Source organism: Bombina bombina, chromosome 2, assembly GCF_027579735.1.
Source record: "Bombina bombina isolate aBomBom1 chromosome 2, aBomBom1.pri, whole genome shotgun sequence".
Lineage (NCBI taxonomy): Eukaryota > Metazoa > Chordata > Amphibia > Anura > Bombinatoridae > Bombina > Bombina bombina.
The window spans coordinates 8,499,571-8,519,115 of record NC_069500.1 but is presented as its reverse complement, the minus strand read 5'-3'; the positions used below and the strand labels follow the sequence as shown (position 1 = coordinate 8,519,115).

At 42.8% G+C, this 19,545-nt stretch overlaps 1 protein-coding gene across 1 annotated transcript in view; it reads left to right on the top strand.

The window, feature by feature from the left end:
- The first annotated feature begins 818 nt into the window (after nt 1-818).
- The window catches only part of GGT6 (gamma-glutamyltransferase 6), a 68,416-nt gene continuing 49,689 nt past the window's right edge, over nt 819-19,545 (top strand). The window contains exon 1 of the mRNA XM_053700958.1: nt 819-951. The gene's annotated coding sequence lies outside the window, so the exon portion shown is untranslated. The remainder of the gene's footprint in view (nt 952-19,545) is intronic.

The following is a 19,545-nucleotide window of genomic DNA, read 5'->3' as shown; positions in this document are numbered from 1 at the left end:
GCCCACAGCTTCTTGTCCCCTGTGCACTCCTCACTACATGCCCACAGCTTCTTGTCCCCTGTGCACTCCTCACTACATGCCCACAGCTTCTTGTCCCCTGTGCACCCCTCACTACATGCCCACAGCTTCTTGTCCCCTGTGCACCCCTCACTACATGCCTACAGCTTCTTGTCCCCTGTGCACCCCTCACTACATGCCCACAGCTTCTTGCCCCGTATGGTGGAAGCGCTCCATCTTCATCCCTTATGAACATTCAAGTCACCTTCACTTACCTATGCGCACCCTGTAGTCGCCTGCACGTACCTCTGCGCGCACCCTGTAGTCTTCTGCACGTACCTCTGCGCGCACCCTGTAGTCGCCTGCACGTACCTCTGCGCGCACCCTGTAGTCGCCTGCACGTACCTCTGCGCGCACCCTGTAGTCGCCTGCACGTACCTCTGCGCGCACCCTGTAGTCGCCTGCACGTACCTCTGCGCGCACCCTGTAGTCGCCTGCACGTACCTCTGCGCGCACCCTGTAGTCGCCTGCATGTACCTCTGCGCGCACCCTGTAGTCGCCTGCACGTACCTCTGCGCGCACCCTGTAGTCGCCTGCACGTACCTCTGCGCGCACCCTGTAGTCGCCTGCACGTACCTCTGCGCGCACCCTGTAGTCGCCTGCACGTACCTCTATGCGCACCCTGTAGTCTCCTGCACGTTCCTCTGCGCGCACCCTGTAGTCTCCTGCACGTACCTCTGCGCGCACCCTGTACTCATATACTGTAGACATAAAACAGAACAATATGCTACAGATATATCTGGCTCTTCATATCTCACCTGTATTCTCTCTCCTGCACAGAGGTCTGCTCGGATATTGCTAAGGGAACACTCCAGTCTGGTGGGAATGTGCTGGACGCCGGTGTGGCAGCAGCTTTCTGTCTGTCTGTGGTTCACCCTCATGCTGTAAGCCTGGGTATGTGTCACTTTCACTGCTGACTAACACCTCTTTATCATGCGCAGTATGTTAGTTAGCAGGTTAGTACATAGAACAGACCGTGTCGCTATACATAGGTATTTATTAGTGACACTAAATGACAGATGACATGTGATTGGGTCACTGCTGACTGACCCCTCTTTATCATGCGCAGTATGTTTGTTAGCAGGTTAGTACATAGAACAGACCGTGTCGCTATACATAGGTATTTATTAGTGACACTAAATGACAGATGACATGTGATTGGGTCACTGCTGACTGACCCCTCTATCATGCGCAGTATGTTTGTTAGCAGGTCAGTACATATAACAGACCGTGCGCTATACATAGGTATTTATTAGTGACGCTAAATAACAGATGAGTACATGTGATTGGGTCACTGCTGACTGACCCCTCTTTATCATGCGCAGTATGTTTGTTAGCAGGTTAATACATAGAACAGACCGTGTCGCTATACATAGGTATTTATTAGTGACGCTAAATAACAGATGACATGTGATTGGGTCACTGCTGACTGACCCCTCTTTATCATGCGCAGTATGTTTGTTAGCAGGTTAATACATAGAACAGACCGTGTCGCTATACATAGGTATTTATTAGTGACACTAAATGACAGATCAGTACATGTGATTGGGTCACTGCTGACTGACCCCTCTTTATCATGCGCAGTATGTTTGTTAGCAGGTTAATACATAGAACAGACCGTGTCGCTATACTTAGGTATTTATTAGTGACACTAAATGACAGATCAGTACATGTGATTGGGTCACTGCTGACTGGCCCCTGTTTATCATGCGCAGTATGTTTGTTAGCAGCTCAGTACATATAACAGACCGTGCGCTATATATAGGTATTTATTAGTGACGCTAAATAACAGATGAGTACATGTGATTGGGTCACTGCTGACTGACCCCTCTTTATCATGCGCAGTATGTCTGTTAGCAGGTTAGTACATAGAACAGACCGTGCGCTATATATAGGTATTGTTAGTGACACTAAATGACAGATCAGTACATGTGATTGGGTCACTCATTCTTAGGCCAGGATATACTTAAAGGGACATTACATTCACATTTTTCCTATTACTGCATGTAAAACAGACTCATTAATGTGTATTACAGGTTTTGGTTTTTTAAAAACAGATTTCTTTCCTAAGGCATGGAGTCCACAACTTCATTCCAAATACCAGTGGCCCGCAGGAGGAGGCAAAGAGCACCCCAGCAGAGCTGATATGTGTCACTTCCATTACCCATAACCCCCAGTCATTCTTGGCCTCTGTGATGGGAGGATGGCGAAGATGAGTGTCTGAGAAGATTTAATCCTTTTATGGGTACTTTTCCCTGCAAGCAAGGATTGGGGTCTAGCTGAGTCCATGTCAATCTAATTGTGGCTTTTAGCAGTTAGAAGGCGGCAAGGTTGTCTTTGCTTTACTTCTAACATTATTGCTACCTCTGTTAAAGAAAACCAGAGTTGGTTACTCTGTTTTTTTCTTTTTCTAAAGGTCCCTGGTAGACGTGAAGGACACTGCCACACCTTAGATGCCATGTCCTGCCTGACGGCAGGATCCACAGGTAAGTGCTTTCCTTCTAGGTGAGAAGGTGACAGCACTCTTGTAGCTAATTCTCCTGTGGACTTTAATATTTGGAAATTATTGGGACTTCCTTTATTCCTTATTAGGACTATGGAGTATAAGGGCACTGCACTATGTTGAGGTGGCTTATGAGGCTGACAGGATAAGGCTTAGCATTTTTATTTCACTTGATGGAGACAATCAAAGTTCATTTATTTAAGTCTGGACTCCTTGAGAGATATTATTTTCATTGGGGGCAATTTTAATCTTTGTTATGGATGGTTGATAACATAAATATACCAATATATCACAGAGTGAATAAATGGGAAATAAATGTGATAACAAATAGTGCAATAAAAATAAATAAAAGTTCGTAAATAAGGATATGTTCGCTCTCTTTGGAGTTTTCAGCCTTTTGTGGTCTTCTCAAAAGAAAAGAAACTATGCACAACATAGAGTAATTCTGTAACCACTTTTGGGAAAATTTGATACACTTGTTCACGAGTGATTACTCACATTTGGTGGAGCTTATCCAAGCTCAGGGAAATGCGCACACCTACTTTATACTGGTAGGTAAACAGTTTCTCTCACGCAGATATAGTAAAATATAGTATTTATTAAAAACATAGATAAAAGCGTCACAAATGCACAACTGACACCATCAACAGAGGATAAGTGAGCAACAATACACAAGTTATTACTCAGAAGAGCAGTCCCAAACACTGGATGGATGTGGATAGAAAAGCAGAAGCTTAACCACAAAAACGGCCACATGTTGTTACCAGTAGGAAAGGATCCTCCCCCAGGTGTATAGGCAAATGCAGAGACGCACTGGTGAGATTAGCATTAACAATTCCGACGTACGTTTCGCTAGATCAGCTTTTTCAAGGAATGAAGTGCGCATGTCCATGTTCTCTTTTATACCTCAGTATGTCCACAAACCGGAAATCGAGGAAGCAGAATCATTCATATTGAAAAAGGGCATTATATCCCAACAGTCACGGATACTCTATTCTTATGTCACAAATGAGACAGTTTGTCTCATTTGTGACATAAGGCTGAAAACTCCAAAGAGAGCGAACATATCCTTATTTACGAACTTTTATTTATTTTTATTGCACTATTTGTTATCACATTTATTTCACATGGATGGTTGATAGTTCAGGGTTTTTTTTTGTTTGTTTGTTTTTTTAAACGTTTCCGTTTTTACTTCATGTTTTGCTTTTGTGTTATTTTTGAACTGTGGCGCAGTTGATTTCCATCTAAAGGGGAGAAGTGTCCACGGCTTCCTTCATTACTGTTGGGAATTAAGAACCTGGCCACCAGGAGGAGGCAAAGACACCCCAGCCAAAGGCTTAAATACCTCCCCCCCTACCCTCATCCCCCAGTAATTCTTTGCCTTTCGTCACATGAGGATGGCAGAGAAGTGCTGGAGATTCGGAGTAGTCTCTTATGAAGGGTAGTACTCTTCGCTTTGGGACTGGAGTTTTAAGTAGTCCTGTCAGCCTCTCAGTGAGAGCCTGGGTGAAAGTTAGAGTCCTGAGATGCAAGGAGAGTCTTTCTGCGAAACCATCCCAACTCATATTAACAGCTCCATAAGCAATCAGCGTTGAGTTTCGCTGCCTGCTTTCTACACTCAAGTCCATGTCAGGAGCAAGGCCACTAACCTGTCACACTTGAAGGGCCGTGTTCCTGTTCCATGGCGTAGATTCTGTTAAGATCGTTTCATTTTTTATTCATAATGATAACACGGAAGACAGGGTCACAGTGTGACACCTTTTTATCTTTAAAGAATCAAGGGTTAATATTCCTGGAAAGGGGATTATTGAACAGGGGGGGGTATGCATGATATTATTTATTGTGTCATTGCTGCGTTATGTGCAAGATGAGGCTATGGCAATGTGTGGAACTTACAGGTTACTTGCGGCCCTTTTTGGCACGTTTTCTCCTTAGTGCAGGGGCGGTCCTACCAGGCATTCCATGTGAACGGGTGTGCCTATCTCTCTGTCTCTATTGATTGACGGCGCAGGAGACGTAACGTTTTCTGTTGTCCCGGGTCCTAGGAGGTGGTGAGTGCCCCGGCCATTGGAGGTATAAAGATGCCTTTTATAAGTAAAGCTAGTCCGTAATAAAAGCGCAAGCTATGGAGGACTCTGACGCGTTAGAGGGTTCTCCCTTCTTTAACAAAGTCTCATTCCTGTGTTTATTGTGAGGAGGTTCTAGTAGATCAGCCTGCTCAACTATGTTCCACATGCCTTGGTAAAGTTACGACATCTACAGTAAATGTAAACGGATGTCTAGTACTACTTAGCCGTCCACCTCTGAGGGTTCTTTGTCCCGTGAGGTGTGTTCCCTGCATTCATCTCCGCTTGCACATGCAGCGCCCCGGGGTCCAACAGTTACTCCTTCGGGAGAGATTCGTTGGCCGTCAGACTTTGCGGACCAACTGGAATCGGCGGTTTCGAAAGTGATCCATGCCTTACCACGTTCTGCTAAGTGCAAGCGTAGGGTGTATCATGGCGGCCCGGCCCAGAGTTTGTGTACGCCGACAGAAATCCCAGAGGCACTATACGATAATGAGGCCCACTCTGACTCTTTGGAGGAGGCCCCTTTTGGGTTCGGAGTTTGTGTCATCTAAACCTCCGGCTACGGAGCAACCTGGTTTTAGGTTTAGGATGGAAAATTTGCGCTTTTCTTTTACAAGATAGGACGAGTCCACGGATTTCATCCTTACTTATGGGATATCGCCTCCTGGTCAGCAGGAGGAGGCAAAGAGCACCACAGCAGAGCTGTATATATAGCTCCTCCCTTCCCTCCCACTTCAGTCATTCTCTTTGCCTGTGTTAGTGATAGGAATAGGTAAAGTGAGGTGTTAGTTTAGATTCGTCAATCAAGAGTTTATTATTTTTAAATGGTACTGTACAGTGTGTACTATTTTTCTCAGGGCTAGAGCTACAGGCTTTTAAGCAATGGATAAGGGGGCACATTGGAGACCTTCATTCTTTCATGCGACTCCCATATTGTTTGCTGCCCTGCTGATGGTCTTAGCAGATATTATCTAAGACCCTGTTTGTCCACACAGATCTGCTGGAGGTGAGGAAAAGAACATCTTCCTTGTGTGGGACAGCTTCATACTGCATTCAGTATTAAGGTATGTACAGTCATTTGCTTCTGGGGAGACTGTGGTATCTCAGAACAGACTGGCACTTATTCCCTATACCAGGAAGGGGTAATAATCTTGCACAGGTTAAGATTGTGTGCATGGGTATCCCCTCTTTATTAGGGTGCTATCAGGGCACTAATAAAGGTCTAATCAGGTGTATGTGTTTAGATGGGCTTGACGCTGGGAGATTGTGGCAGCTAAGTGTCCTAACATTAACGTTTAATGATCTAATGGTGGACAGGAGAGTGTGTTTTGAGGGGGCACATTGGCAACTTTTAGCTTGTTGATAGACACAGTGGTTAAGGAGTTGGACATTTTTTATTCCCATGCAGTTCTTACTATGGCCGATGGGCGGGGCTTAGCGTTTTCACGCGATTAGATGCGCACTTGCTATCTGGATCCTGGCTGTCGAGAGAAGGATTCTTCGGGGCTCCGGTGCGACCTAAGACAGCTTGAGTTTGCAATCTCACAAGCGGTTTTAGGAGCTCCATTCACAGAGGTCTATTCATTGACTCGTGGGGGCAGGTAGGCGCCGCAGCAGAGCTGTGGCGAGGTTCAATCATCTTCATTATTTGTTGTCTTTTCCGGGAAACGTAAGGGTCAGAAAGCTACGGCTACCTCTCTTTCTTTCTGGCTGAAGAGTATCATCCGTTTTGCATATGAGACTGCTGGACAGCAGCCTCCTGAAAGAATGACGGCTCATTCTACTAGGGCTGTGGCTTCCTCATGGGCATTTAAAAATGATGCCTCTGTTGAACAGATTTGCAAGGCTGCAACTTGGTCGTCTCTTCACACTTTTTCCAAATTTTCCAAATTTGATACTTTTGCCTCATCCGAGGCTGTTTTTGGGAGAAAGGTTCTTCAAGCAGTGGTGCCTTCCATTTAGGTTCCTTTCTTGTACCTCCCTTTCATCTGTGTAGTCGTCATATCTTGTAAAAGAAAAGGAAATTTATGCTTACCTGATAAATTTATTTCTTTTACGATATGACGAGTCCACGGCCCACCCTGTCATTTTCTAAGACATGTCTTTATTTTTGTTAAACTTCAGTCACCTCTGCACCTTGGCTTTTCCTTTCTCTTCCTAACTTCGGTCGAATGTGGTGCTCTTTGCCTCCTCCTGCTGACCAGGAGGCGATATCCCATAAGTAAGGATGAAATCCGTGGACTCGTCATATCGTAAAAGAAATAAATTTATCAGGTAAGCATAAATTTCCTTTTTGCTGAGACAGGTGCTTGCTACTCTGGAGGTTCCGGAACCTAAGATTCCGGAGGAACCTTCGATTCCTAAGCTTGATAAGGTATACGAGGACAGGGTAGTGCCTCAGACTTTTCCAGTTCCCGTTAAGATGGCAAAAATAAGAGAGGCTTTTCTGAAAGTGTGATTGATACACTGGTTCAGGCAAGGAAGCCAGTCACTCGTTGCATCTACCATAAGGTATGGAGGACTTACTTGTCCTGGTGTGAGAAGCATGAATATCCTTGGCACAGAGTGAAGGTATCCAGGATCCTGTCCTTTCTCCAAGAGGGTTTGGAAAAAGGTCTTGCCGCCAGTTCCTTGAAGGGACAGATTTCGGCATTATCAGTTTTGTTACATAGGAGACTCGTTGAGCTCCCTGACATTCAATCCTTTGTTCAGTCTCTGTATGGAGTCAGGCCTGTCTGGAGCTTAAACTTGGTCCTTAAGGTATTGCAGAGGGTTCCGTTTGTGCCTATGCATTCTTATACTGCAGTTGCATTTTTATTTAGTTCAAACGCTCTGTAAAAATTAAGACAGTTTATTTCTAAAGACACAGTGCACACGTTTTTTTGGATATACGTTTAGCTAATTATCATTGTTAAAGGAGACACGACCAAGCTAGCTTTTACTTTCTGTTAACATGGATGATCTTGAACACACTACATGCCCTATGTGTTTAGATGCCATTGTGGAACCCCCGGTTACGTTGTGTCCCTCATACATTGAGAGGGCCTTACAGTGTAAGGGGCAGATTTTCTTTAATAAAGATATGTCTAAGGATTGCTTTCAGAATGATGAGATTCAGGGTATGCCGCATCTTTCTCCCCAAGCGTCACAGCCTTTAACGCCCACTCAAGCGACGCCGTGTTCTTCAACAGCATCTCTGTCAGGGTTTTCTCATTGTTGTGTTTGCTATGTGCTGCTGGCAGCCATTTTACTCACCTCTCTTCCTGACTATGGTGGATTGTGGGGGATGCTGCTCATTTCATGCACTTCCTTTTATGGCCAGACTGGTGTGCATCATCCAATGTGAGACAGGATACAGTCTCAGAATTTTGATGTCATCACTTATTATTTAAAGGGCCTCTGTTCAGTATGCTTTGCCTTTGCGTTGTCTCAGACCTGTTTGTGAGAGTTCCTGTGTATTACCTGGCTGCTTGACGTTCTTCCTGGTTCCTGATCCCTGGCTTGTTCCTGACTCTGCTGTTTTCCTTGTTCCTGATTCCGGCTCGTCTGACTATTCGCTTTGGCTCCTGACTTGGCTCGTCTGACTACCAGCTCTGGTTTTGACTCCTGGCTTGTTATTTGACTTGTGGACTTTTTATTATTTTTTGCTATTAATAAAGGTGTGATTATTTTTGCACTTCTCGTCTCAGTCTGATTACTGGCACCCTGACAGTCTGCTTCATTTACTCTGCAGTTATGTCATCCACTCTTTCAGAAGTTTTATCTAAGTTACCAGTTTTGCAAGGCAAGCGCAGTAGGAAATAGTCCCAGGTGGTCCCTGCGACTTCTGATGCTTTGATGGCGATCTCCGATGTACCCTCCCAGGGCTCTGAATGGGGGGGGGTGGAGACTCTGTCGGAGGGGGAACTGTCTGACTCAGGGAGTGCTTTATCCAGACAGATTCGGAAGTAATGTCATTCAGATTTAAACTTGAACACCTCCGCCTGTTACTACGGGAGCTTTTGGTGACTCTGGACGACTGTGACTCTATTGTGGTCCCTCCAGATAAATTGAGTAAGATGGACAGATATTTGGACGTCCCTTCATATTCTGATTTTTTTTCCGGTTCCTAAGAGAATCTCGGAAATTATTGCTAGGGAATGGGAAAGACCGGGTATCCCGTTCTCCCCCTCCCCTATGTTTAAGAAAATGTACCCTATAGCTGACGCCATGCGGGATTCTTGGCAGACGATCCCTAAGGTGGAGGGAGCTATCTCTACCCTAGCTAAGCGTACGACTATCCCTATTGAGGACAGTTGTGCTTTCATAGACCCCATGGATAAGAAGTTGGAGGGTCTTCTCAAAAAACTCTATGTTCATCAAGGGTTCTTATTGCAACCGGCAGCCTGCATTGTAACAGTCACGACTGCGGCTGCTTTTTGGTTTGACGCCCTAGAAGAGTCTCTTAGAACTGAGACTTCTTTGGAAGAGATACAGGATAGAATTAAGGCATTTAAGCTGGCTAATTCTTTTGCTACGGATGCTTCCTTTCAGATCACCAAATTGGCGGCTAAGAGTTCGGGTTTCTTCATCTTAGCACGAAGAGCCTTATGGTTTAAAATCTTCGTCTGCGGATGTGTCCTCTAAATCCAAGCTTTTGGCTATTCCTTTCAAGGGAAAGACCCTATTCGGGCCGGACTTGAAATAAATCATTTCTAACATTACGGGAGGTAAGGGTCACCTTCTCCCTCAAGATAAAACATCTAAGCAAAGGGGACGACAGAGTAATTTTTGTTCCTTTCGAAATTTCAAGGGAGTCCCCCTCTTCCACTAAACAGAAAGGGAATTATTCACAAGCCAAGCCCACATGGAGACTCAACCAGTCTTGGAACAAGGGTAAACAACCCAAGAAGCCTGCTGCTGCTACCAAGACAGCATGAAGGTGCGGCCCCCTATCAGGCTGACTGCGTGGAGATTGAACGCCTAGTTTTGGCCAAGAGAGGCTTTTCTGAAAGTGTGATTGATACACTGGTTCAGGCAAGGAAGCCAGTCACTTGTTGCATCTACCATAAGGTATGGAGGACTTACTTGTCCTGGTGTGAGAAGCATGAATATCCTTGGTACAGACCGGATCTAGTAGGGGGCAGTCTTTCTCTCTTTGTCCAGGCTTGGATAAGAGACGTTCAGGATCCCTGGACACTAGAAATCGTGTCTCAAGGGTATCAGTTGGAGTTCAAAAATTCCTTCCCCAGAGGAAGGTTTCTTCTTTCACGATTGTCTGTAGACCAGATAAAAAGAGAGGCGTTCTTACGTTGCATAAGAGACCTCTCCTCCATGGGAGTAATTTGTCCCATTCCAATACAGGGGCAGGGGTTTTACTCAAATCTCTTTGTTGTTCCCAAAAAAGAGGGAACATTTCGACCCATTTTAAATCTCAAAAGTCTAAACAAGTTTCTCAGAGTTCCATCCTTCAAGATGGAGACTATTCGAACAATTCTTCCATTGATCCAGGAGGGTCAATATATGACTACCGTGGGTTTAAAGGATGCATATCTTCATATTCCTATCCACAGAGATCATCACAAGTTCCTAAGGTTTGCCTTTCTGGACAAACATTTTCAGTTTGTGACCCTTCCTTTCAGTCTGGCCACGGCACCCAGAATTTTCACAAAGGTTCTGGGGTCTCTTCTGGTGGTTATAAGACCGCGGAGCATTGCAGTGGCGCCTTATCTGGACTATATTCTGATCCAGGCGTCATCTTATCTGCTGATGAAGTCTCATACCGACATTGTTCTGTCCTTTCTAAGGACTCACGGGTGGAAGGTGAATCTAGAAAAGAGTTCACTAATTCCACAGACAAGGGTTCCTTTCCTGGGAACTCTAATCGACTCTCTATCTATGAAAATCTTTTTGACGGAAGTCAGAAAGTTAAAGATTCTGAATACATGCCGATCCCTTCAGTCCAATCCTCGGCCGTCAGTGGCTCAGTGCATGGAGGCAATTGGATTGATGGTGGCTGCAATGGACATCATTCCGTTTGCTCGTTTTCATCTCAGACCTCTACAACTGAGCATGCTCAGACAATGGAATGGAGATTATGCAAATCTGTCTCCTCAAATAGATCTGGATCAGGAGACAAGGGACTCTCTTCTTTAGTGGTTGTCGCTGGATCATCTGTCCCAAGGGATGTGCTTCCGCAGACCCTCATGGGTGATAGTGACAACGGACTCCAGCCTGATAGGATGGGGTGCAGTCTGGAACTCCCTGAAGGCTCAGGGTGTGTGGACTCAGTCGGAGTCTCTACTTCCCATCAATATTCTGAAGTTAAGAGCAATATTCATTGCGCTTCAGGCTTGGCCTCAGTTGGCTTTGGCCAAATTCATCAGATTCCAGTCGGACAACATCACGACTGTGGCTTACATCAATCATCAGGGAGGAACAAGGAGTTCCTTAGCGATTACAGAAGTATCCAAGATAATTCGGTGGGCGGAAGATCACTCTTGTTATCTTTCAGCAATCTACATCCCAGGAGTGGACAACTGGGAGGCGGATATTTTGAGCAGACGTTTCATCCGGGGGAATGGGAACTCCATCCGGAGGTCTTTGCCGACCTGATTCTCAGATGGGGCAGGCCGGAACTAGATCTTATGGCGTCTCGTCAGAATGCAAAGCTTCCGAGATACGGATACAGGTCCAGGGATCCTCAGGCTGAACTGATAGATGCCTTGGCAGTGCCTTGGTCGTTCAACCTAGCTTATGTGTTCCCTCCATTTGCTCTCCTTCCCCGGGTGATTGCTCGAGTCAAACAGGAGAGAGCTTTGGTGATCCTCATCGCTCCTGCATGGCCTCGCAGGACTTGGTATGCCGATCTGGTGGACATGTCATCTCTGCCACCGTGGAAGCTTAAATTGAGGCAGGACCTTCTCATTCAGGGACCCTTCCTTCATCTGAATCTAATTTCTCTGCAGCTGACTGCTTGGAGATTGAATGCTTGATTTTATCTAAGCGAGGTACTAAAGAATGTGAGAGGATCCCAGGCGCCTACCCTAAGGAGGCTAGGTATGAATAATCAGATGTACCAGTGTGGCTAAAAAGTATGTAATTTAATCAACGGTGTAGCGAGATTAAGAACAATAAATACAAAGTAAAAACAAGTTACAGATTAAGCTTCATGGATCCATGATAAAAAAACTATGTAACAGATTAATAAAAAATATAAAAACAATAATACAATACGTAATTGGTTCCAGCGGGATATAGAACAAAGCCAATATGTGGTACAAATCTCTTAGCTTCTAATAGTGATCTTGATTAATTAAACAGTGAAGTAATTCCTAAAAATCTAAATTCCAAACAGATAAAAGGGCATAAAAGTTGTGCAAATTCCGTAATAAAAAGTCAATGTGTTGTTCAAAAGTCAATGTGTTGTTCAAAAATAAAAATAAAAGTCTATGTGATCCGGTGGTGGTTGAAAGCCTAAATAAGTGACAAAAAATCTAAAAATAATAACAGATGATCCGTGTATCAGATGAGTAGCAAATTGGTGCAGTTGTAGCTAATTCTTAGTATTGCAACTTCACAACAAGGAGTGATGTATGGAAATCCAAAATTGAAAAAATATATACGTGTATCCAAAACCAAAAAACCAAAATCCAAAGAGTGAAAAAATGAAAAATAGTAATAAAAATAAAAAACAACAAAAATTATTTAAAAATTATTTTAAATGTTCCAACAATCTTCAAACCTAATATAGTGGTACTTGGTAATCGGTGTAAAAGCGATACAACAATAACAAAAAAGGGGGAAAAAACACGATCCACCTGTGGAAAAAGCAAAAATAGAATATAGTGTAGATTGTCCTAAATAAATAATAAACAATAGAATAAGGCTTACCAGTGCTGGTCAACGCGTTTCGGCCCGTACTAGGCCTTTCTCAAGACTGGTTTGTAAATGCTAAAGGTGGCCTTATATAGGGTCCTTCACCGGATATTGTGCATTGTTTACTTCCGGTTTTCCGAAAATCAATACTTTTTGACAAACTGTTTTTTAACTCTTTAAAGTTAAATATGATTTCGTATGTGTAGTAAAATATAATAGAATATATGGGGATGTTCCCTCAGTTTAATCCTCATAGTTGGGTGTCTTTATTTACCTCTCCTATGTGCTCCGTGAACTTCGTGACGTCACTTCCGGTCCGGGTAATTTATACGATCAGATAATTTAGATCGTAGGTTCAATTGTGAGTGAAATTACGATTAGGGTTTTTTTTTATTTACTAAATATTGGTTGATAATGGTGTCAATTTTATTCTAATTTCCAATTGAGTACTAAAACTAGGTCCGTGACGTCACGAAGTTCACGGAGCACATAGGAGAGGTAAATAAAGACACCCAACTATGAGGATTAAACTGAGGGAACATCCCCATATATTCTATTATATTTTACTACACATACGAAATCATATTTAACTTTAAAGAGTTAAAAAACAGTTTGTCAAAAAGTATTGATTTTCGGAAAACCGGAAGTAAACAATGCACAATATCCGGTGAAGGACCCTATATAAGGCCACCTTTAGCATTTACAAACCAGTCTTGAGAAAGGCCTAGTACGGGCCGAAACGCGTTGACCAGCACTGGTAAGCCTTATTCTATTGTTTATTATTTATTTAGGACAATCTACACTATAGTCTATTTTTGCTTTTTCCACAGGTGGATCATGTTTTTTCCCCCTTTTTTGTTATTGTTGTATCGCTTTTACACCGATTACCAAGTACCACTATATTAGGTTTGAAGATTGTTGGAACATTTAAAATAATTTTTAAATAATTTTTGTTGTTTTTTATTGTTTTTTATTTTTTATTTTTATTACTATTTTTCATTTTTTCACTCTATGGTTTTTGTTTTTTTGGTTTTGGATACACGTATATATTTTTTCAATTTTGGATTTCCATACATCACTCCTTGTTGTGAAGTTGCAATACTAAGGATTAGCTACAACTGCACCAATTTGCTACTCATCTGATACACGGATCATCTGTTATTATTTTTAGATTTTTTGTCACTTATTTAGGCTTTCAACCACCACCGGATCACATAGACTTTTATTTTTATATTTATTTTTGAACAACACATTGACTTTTGAACAACACATTGACTTTTTATTACGGAATTTGCACAACTTTTATGCCCTTTTATCTGTTTGGAATTTAGATTTTTAGGAATTACTTCACTGTTTAATTAATCAAGATCACTATTAGAAGCTAAGAGATTTGTACCACATATTGGCTTTGTTCTATTTCCTGCTGGAACCAATTACGTATTGTATTATTGTTTTTATATTTTTTATTAATCTGTTACATAGTTTTTTTATCATGGATCCATGAAGCTTAATCTGTAACTTGTTTTTACTTTGTATTTATTGTTCTTAATCTCGCTACACCGTTGATTAAATTACATACTTTTTAGCCACACTGGTACATCTGATTATTCATACCTAGCCTCCTTAGGGTAGGCGCCTGGGATCCTCTCACATTCTTTAGTATCTCACACTGGGTAACAGCTAGAAGTCACCCACCCCCAGGCCCATAGGTTCTTATCAGGCGCTGAGGTCTATCTTCTAAATCTTTATCTAAGCGAGGGTTCTCTGATTCGGTCATTGATACTTTGATTCAGGCACGTAAGCCTGTTACTAGAAAAATTTACCATAAGATATGGCGTTAATATCTTTATTGGTGCGAATCCAAGGGCTGCTCATAGAGTAAGATTAGGATTCCTAGGATTTTATCTTTTCTCCAAGAAGGATTGGAGAAAGGGTTGTCAGCAAGTTCCTTAGGGACAGATTTCTGCTCTATCTATTTTGCTACACAAACGTCTGGCAGATGTTCCGGATGTTCAATCTTTTTGTCAGGCCATGACTATAATCAGGCCTGTGTTTAGACCAATTGCTCCTCCTTGGAGTTTGAATTTAGTTCTTAATGTTCTTCAAGGGGTTCTGTTTGAACCTATGCATTCCATAGATATTTAGTTGTTATCTTGGAAAGTTTTATTTTTGGTTGCTATTTTTTCTGCTTGCAGAGTTTCTGAGCTTTCAGCATTACAATGTGATTCTCCTTATCTTATTTTTCATTCCGATAAGGTAGTGTTGCGTACCAAACCTGGTTTTCTTCCTAAGGTTGTTTCTAACAAAAATATTAATCAGGAAATTGTTGTTCCTTCATTGTGTCCTAATCCTTCTTCAAAGAAGGAGCGTCGGTTACATAATTTGGACGTAGTCCGTGCCCTGAAGTTTTACTTGCTGGCGACTAAGGAATTTTGTCAATCATCTTCATTATTTGCTGTTTTTTCTGGGAAACGTAGGGGTCCGAAAGCTACGGCTACCTCTCTTTCTTTTTGGCTGAAGAGTATCATCCGTTTTGAATATGAGACTGCTGTTCAGCAGCCTCCTGAACGAATTACAGTTCATTCCACTAGGGCTGTGGCTTCCTCATGGGCATTTAAAAATGATGCTTCTGTTGAACAGATTTGCAAGGCTGTGACTTGGTCGTCTCTTCATACATTTTCCAAATTTTCCATATTTGATACTTTTGCCTCGTACGAGGCTGTTTTTGGGAGAAAGGTTCTTCAAGCAGTGGTGCCTTCCGTTTAGGTTCCTGTCTTGTCCCTCCCTTTCATCCGTGTCCTATAGCTTTGGTATTGTATCCCATAAGTAAGGATGAAATCCGTGGACTCGTATCTTGTAAAAGAAGAGGAAATTTATGCTTACCTGCTAAATTTATTTCTTTTACGATACTATGAGTCCACGGCCTACCCTGTTTTTCTAAGACAGGTCTTTATTTTTGTTAAACTTCATTCACCTCTGTACCTTGGCTTTTCCTTTCTCTTCCTAACTTCGGTCGAATGACTGGAGTGGGAGGGAAGGGAGGAGCTATATATACAGCTCTGCTGTGGTTCTCTTTGCCTCCTCCTGCTGACCAGGAGGTGATATCCCATAAGTAAGGATGAAATCCATGGACTTGTCGTATCGTAAAAGAAATACATTTATCAGGTAAGCATTAATTTCCTTTTTCTTCATCCTCTATATTTAAAAAGATGTTTCCCATAGTGGACTCTATCAAGGAGTCTTGGCAAACAGTACCCACGGTGGAAGGGGCCATTTCCACTCTGGCTAAGAGGACTACTATCCCCATAGAGGAAATAGTTGTGCTTTTAAGGATCCTATGGACAAAAAATTAGAGGGATTACTCAAGAATATGTACAGTATGTACACCAGGGTTTACAATGGCAACCTGCAGTGTGCATTGCTACCATCACTAGTGCGGTGGCATACTGGTTTGATGCGTTGTCTGATTCTATTAGGACAGACGCTCCCCCTGAAGAGATCCAGGATAGGATAAAGGCCCTTAAGTTGGCCAATTCCTTTATTATGGATGCTTCCCTACAGGTTATTAAACTAGTAGCAAAGATTTCCGGTTTTGCTGTGTTAGCCCGCAGAGCTTTATGGTTAAAATCTTGGTCTTCGGATGTGTCATCTAAGTCTAAACTGTTGGCGATTCCTTACAAGGGAAAGACCTTGTTTGGACCGGGTTTGACGGAAATAATTTCTGACATTACGAGGGGAAAGGGTAATTTTCTCCCTCAGGATAAGTGAAACAAACAAAAGGGACGTCAGAGTAATTTTCATTTCTTTCGAAATTTCAAGGGAAATTCTTCCTCTTCCAAGCAGGAGCAGTCCATGCCTTCCTGGAGACCCAATCAGTCTTTGAACAAGGGAAACAATCCAAAAGCCTGCTATTGAATCAAAAACAGCATGAAGGGCCTTCCCCTGATCCGGGACCGGATCTTGTATGGGCAGACTTCCTTCTTCACTCAGGCTTGGTTTCGAGATGTTCAGGATCCCTGGGCGGTGGACATCATATCCCAGGGATAAAAACTAGAGTTCAAGAACTTTCCTCCCAGGGGCAGGTTTCCGCTTTCAAGATTATCTGTAGACCAGACAAAAAGAGAGGCGTTCTTACACTGTGTACGGGACCTTTCCGACCTGGGAATGATAGTTCCTGTTCTGATGCAGGAACGGGGTCTGGGGTATCCATTTCATTCTTCCTTTGATCCAAGAGGGTCAGTTTATGACAACCGTGGATTAAAGGACTTGTACCTGCATGTTCCCATCCACAGGGACCATCACAAGTTTCTAAGGTTTGCATTTCTAGACAAACACTTCCAGTTCGTGGCTCTTCCTTTCAGGCTTGCCACAGCTCCCAGAATTTTCTCAAAGGTTCTGGGAACCCTGTTGGCGGTGCTCCAATTGCGGGGCATTGCAGTGGCACCTTATTTGGACGACATCCTGGTCCAGGCGCCATCCTTTCAACAAGAAATATTGTTATCTTTCCTGCGATCTCACTGATGGAAGGTAAATTTGGAAAAAAGCTCCTTAGTTCCAAATATAAGGTTAATCTTCTTGGGAACCATAATAGATTCCTTATCAATGAAGATTTTTCTGAACAGAAGTCAGGAAATCAAAGATTTTCAATTCTTGCCTAGCGCTTCTGTCCTCTCCTTGGTCATCAGTGGCTCAGTGCATGGAGGTAATCGGGCTGATGGTAGCGGCAATGGACATCATCCTGTTCGCCCGTTTCCACCTCAGACCTCTGCAGTTAAACATGCTCAGTCAGTGGAACAGAGATTATGCGGATTTGACTCAGTGAATACAGCTGGAGCAGGAAACAAGGGATTCTCTTCTTTGGTGGTTGTCTCAGAATCATCTCTCCCAGGGAACCTGCTTTCGCAGACCCTCTTGGGTGATTGTGACAACAGACGCCAGCCTTCTAGGATGGGGAGCAATCTGGGGCTCTCTAAAGGCTCAGGGAACTTTGACTGAATTGGAGTCTGTTCTGCCCATAAACATTCTGGAGCTGAGAGCAATCTTCAATGCTCTTCTGGCATGGCCCCAGTTAGCCTCGGCCTGGTTCATCAGGTTCCAGTCGGAAAACATAACTTCAGTGGCTTACATCAACCATCAGAGAGGAACGCGGAGTTCCTTAGCCATGACAGAAGTAGCCAAGATAATTCGGTGGGCAGAGACCCACAATTGCTGTCTGTCAGCGATCCACATCCCAGGGGTGGACAACTGGGAGGCGGACTTCCTGAGCAGGCAGACCTTTCACCCGGGGGAGTGGGAACTCCATCTGTTAGTGTTTTCCAGCCTGATTCTCAAATGGGGTCAGCCGGAATTGGATCTCATGGCATCTCGGCTGAATGCCAAGCTTCCGAGGTACGGGTCGAGATCCAGGGACCCTCAAGCTGTACTGATAGACGCCCTGGCGGTACATTGGAATTTCAGTCTTGCATACCTATTTACTCCGTTCGCTCTTCTACCTCGGGTCATTGCTCGAATCAAGCAGGAGAGGGTGTCAGTGGTTCTCATTGCTCCGGCATGGTTTCGCAGGATTTGGTATGCAGATCTGGTGGTGGACATGTCATCTCTTCCACCGTGGAGACTTCTGTTGAGACTTCAGGGGCCCTTCCTTCATCCAAATCTAGTTTCTCTGAAGCTGACTGCTTGGAGATTGAACGCTTAATTTTATCCAAGTGGGGATTTTCGGAATCGGTCATAGAGACCATGATTCAGGCTTGTAAACCTGTGACTAGAAAGATTTACCACAAGATATTTTGTTACATAAACTTCTGGCGGATGTACCAGACGTGCAATCGTTTTGTCAGGCCTTGGTCAGGATCAGGCCAGTGTTCAAACCAGTTACTCCTCCCTGGAGTCTTAATTTAGTTCTTAAGGTTCTTCAAGGGACTCCGTTTGAGCGTATGCATTCCTTAGATATTAAGTTGTTATCTTGGAAAGGTTTGTTTCTTGTTGCTATTTCATCTGCTCGTAGAGTGTCAGAGCTCTCGGCATTACAGTATGAGTCTCCTTACCTTATTTTTCATTCGGATAAGGTTGTTTTACGTACCAAATTAGGGTTTCTCCCTAAAGTAGTTTCTGACAGGAACATTAATCAGGAGATTTCAGGCTGATGAAACAGTGTATCCACTGAGAAATGCGTCGCTGTGTATATGTTTTGATACAATAAAATATTATTATTAATAATAATTATTATTTTTATCAAATCTATTTTTATACACATTTGCATTGGGGCTGTAATGCGGTTTTTATAATTCAGCATTAACCCCCTTTTTGGATCCATCCATACCTAACCACCCGAGGGAAAGGAGTCTGTGTACCTGGTTCCTTATACGGAACAAGAGTTTGCCAGATTACTCCTGAATATCTGGCTTGCGAGTATAGCATTTGATAGTGCTCCACCAAATGTGACTGCAATTTATTTATTCAGAATTTTCTGTGTTTTATGAACAAACTACACTATGGATGTCCTCTTTTAATTTATTTAAAGGAAGAAAGAGTTTACATCTGTTTTCTGTTACGGGAGGAGAGTTAGCCAGACTACTCTGAAATATCTGGCCTGCCATATAGCACTTGATAGTGCTTTGCTAAATGTAAGTGCAATTTATTCATACACTAACTCCACAGTTTTCACTTGAATATATTACGCTATGGGCACCTTCTTTTTTGCTTGTTTATAGGATTATTACTAAAGTGATTGGCCACCTCACATCTGAAGAGCAGCCTGTGTGTTCCTTCCATTCCCCTCGTAGTACTTGGGAAGTGTATGCTACTTCAGTTTCAAATAAGAGCTGATCTGAAGAAACATAAGGGACATTCGAATATCCACTTCAATGTGGACCCCAAGTAACTTTTTAATTATAATTTTTTTATATTTCATATTTTACATTATTTTTCATAAATATTTTTTATAGAAGATTTTTGTGTTTTTAATTTCATTTTTAATGTTTTATTTTTAATATTTTTAATTTGATATTATTTTTGTATACCTTTTTAGAATAGCACAATACTATATTATTACATTTGCTT